Below are 3,530 nucleotides of genomic sequence, written 5' to 3' on the forward strand. Positions count from 1 at the left end.
ATTCTGGAAGCACTCAGGGAAAAACTAAATTATCCCAACACCAGGCTGTCCTCATTAGTATGCAATGTCTATATTTAAAAAGCTAAAAGTCAAAGGTCACCTGCCCTGGACACAAGACTTCTGTCTTGCAGAGGTCAGTTCTGAGGGCCTGGAAAATTCCAAGTTATTCTGGCTAACGAGAGCACACCCAGAGGGGGAAGGCAGATGCAGCACAGGATACGCTCAAGAGGATCTCCCTCTGTCTGTCCAGGTGCACTGCTATAAAGAAACACCTGAGACTGGGTAATTTATAAGGAAAAGAGGTTTGTTTTGGCTCACAGTTCTGCAGGCTGTACAGGAAGTGTGGTGCTGGCACCTGTTTCTGGTGAGGGCCTCAGGAAGCTTCCAATCACGGCGGAAGGCAGGAGAGCAGACGTGTCACATGGTGAAAGCAGGAGCAAGGTAGGGGAGAAGGTGCCACACACTTCTAAACAATCAGATCTCACACGAACTCAGAGCAAGAACTCACTCATTACTATGAAGAGGGCGCCAACTCTTTCATGAGGGATCCACCCCCATGACCACCTCCAACCAGGCTCCACCACCTCTAGCATTGGGGATCGTATTTCAGCATAAGACTTGGAGGGGACACACATCCAAACCATATCATCTCCCTTCCTGTGCCTTGCCGTATCTCATTTTTTTATTATTATTATACTTTAAGTTTTAGGGTACATGTGCACAACGTGCAGGTTTGTTACATTTTGCCTTGTTCACAAGACAGCCTTATGAGCTGCAGAGAATGAAGCCATGTCATCCTTTCATCCCTTATGGTCTCTCTGCCCTCATATATGCATAACTATCAAGAGATAAGATGGTCTCAGCCACTTAACAAGTTCTCAGTAGGAGGCCTGACCATTTGGGAAGCTTTTCCTTCCAAGTATTCATGGGCTCTCAATTTAAAAGCAAGGACATTAAATCTACTCAAGGCTCCTGACACATTCCTGGTTCCCTCCTATGGTAGGCTGCTTCTAAAGCAGCTTCCAAGAATCCCACCTCCCTGTAGAAGCCTCTCTGCCTGTCTGTGGGCTGGACCTAATGACTCACTTTTAAGCAATGAATATGACAAAAGCAATGTGACTTCTAACATCAGTTGTAAATGTCTGTGACCAATCTATAAATACATAAAGCAGATACATTGTTGCTGAGGGCTGGGATGGGGGTCCGAGGGCTAGGGGTTGGGGGGTAATAACTAAAAATATATGAAGTGTCTATCTACAGCCAGACCACCCTGAACATGCCTGATCCCAATTGATCTTGGAAACTAAGCAGGGTTGGGCCTAGTTAGAACTTGGATGGGAGACCACCTGAGAATGCCGGGTGCTGTAAGCTTTATAAGATAAAATAAAATTTAAAAAATAAATAAATATAAAAATGAAAAGATATGAAGTTTCTTTTGAAGGTAACAAAAATGTTTTAAAATGTATTGTAGTGATGGTTGCATAAATCTGCAAATATACTAATAACCATTGAATTGTACAAATTAAATGGGTGAATAGTATGGTATATAAATTATATCTCTTTTTTATAGCAAAACTTTGGTCACATTTTATTAAATATAAGGTAACTGTAAAAAGCATTTTAACGTCTCTTAAATCAGTTTGCATTTTACAATCAATAATGTCTTTTGATCACTGTTGGGATAGACTAAGAGCATTTTAAATTAAAATTTCTTCATGAGATTTTAGACCACATGGGTGGTGTCAACTCAGAATATAAATCTGCTTGCGGTTCAAAATCTTTTTCCCCTCCCTCTACCTAGTGCTATGATTGAGACATGAAAGTTTCCTTGCTGTTTCTTTTCACATGGTAGTTTCGTTTATTTCTATCCTAGGCCTCTGGTTGTGAGCTGCCCTGTAGAGAAGCCCATATGGCAAGGAACCGAAGGCAGCCTTGGGACAACAACCAACAAGGAACTGAGGCCCTCGAGCCAATAAGCCTACAAGCAAAGGAATCCTGCCAATAACACGTGCGTGAGCTTGGAAGCAGATCCTTCCACAGTCAAGTCTAAAGATGACCACAGTCCTGGCCAACATCTTCAGATGCTGAGGACCCAGCTAAATGACCCCCAGATTCCTGACAGAGAAACTTGAGATAAAGCCTCTAAAGTGGGGGCCATTTGTCACACAGCAACAGATAGCTCATATACTTCAAAAGAGTTCCTCGGTCCTCTCCTCAATTTTTTATTCTTTGCCAGACCTCTTTTTAGCTTCCAGAAAGGAGTCTTACAAAAACCTCCTGGTGCAATGCTTCATGCAGGGATTATGCAGACCATCCCTGCCCCCACCCCTTGACTCTCACCACTTTCCTTTCCTGGAATGTCCCCTTCTGTCTCCTCAACATGCATATGATGTTGAGACTTCCTTCAGGCCTTTGTGTTTTTTATGAAGTGCAAACCCACCTTCCAGCCATACACTCTCTTTCCGAGAGTGATTTTTCCTGTCTGAGAATTTCCAGGGCACAAGTTGACACATTGAGCAACAATATCTTACGGTATCTTTAATGTGTAGGTGACCAATCAGGAAGATTGCTTTTAAATCGCTTTTCGGGAAAAAGAAGTTTATTTTCTCTCAATATTTATATTTCTGTATAAATTTTTAGAGATTTGCATTTCTTTTATCCATTGCTCTGATTCCATTTTTGTTTGTTCTTCAGTATCCCATTTTATATAACTAAGGAATTCCCATTTTTGTCCTTTTCAGAGTTATATTATATGGCACTGTATTTTTTCACATATTTAAACTTATTCTTATCTAATTGACATTAATTTAGACTTCCAGTTGTCTGCTATGTTGTAATATTGTACTTATGTTTAATTATTCCACATCTATGTGTGTATTTTTAGTACCCGAAATACCATCTAATTTCAGCCACTATAGCTACTTCATCATCCATTTTTGGATTCTTAAGCATGTCTTGCCCAGAACCTTTAAATGGATTTGCACTAGATTTACTACCTTTCTCGGCCTGAGAAAGTTATTACAGTTTTTAAAGCCCCAAACTTATTACCAGACATTGGTCGCAAAGGAAAATTGGTTCAAGTTTTGGGAGGCTCTAACTCAAGATGAACTTCATTTCATTCAAGGTTCTTCTTTATCATCCTTGGATGAGATGAAATTTACGTGAAAGTGTCCTTACAGGTAAATAAAAGCTGACATAATAGAAAAATGAATTGTGAAAGAATTACCAAGAAGTTAATAACAAGGTAAATACATTCAAGAAATCCCTTCTAGGCTAACATAATTGAAGGTCGGCCAAGGTCATCATTAACTACTTGTGGACTTACTTCTCCATCCACTGTTTAAAGGAAATAGTTTACATTCTTCTCCCATATACCCAATTCTCAAGTGATCTACAATCTGATTTGTGCTTTATAAGCTCAGATACATTTCAGCACAGCTTGTTTGATGTGGCTGTAATATCGAATACACTTTTAGAAAGCAGTTAATCAAACTTAAGAAAGCATATGTGAAAGATGATTATATTAATGT

General features: G+C 39.9%; 1 pseudogene; it reads left to right on the forward strand.

The window, feature by feature from the left end:
- The first annotated feature begins 1,252 nt into the window (after window positions 1–1,252).
- On the forward strand, window positions 1,253–1,371 carry LOC112207273 (5S ribosomal RNA; annotated as a pseudogene).
- The last annotated feature ends 2,159 nt before the right edge of the window (window positions 1,372–3,530 follow it).

Source organism: Pan troglodytes, chromosome X (assembly GCF_028858775.2).
Source record: "Pan troglodytes isolate AG18354 chromosome X, NHGRI_mPanTro3-v2.0_pri, whole genome shotgun sequence".
Lineage (NCBI taxonomy): Eukaryota > Metazoa > Chordata > Mammalia > Primates > Hominidae > Pan > Pan troglodytes.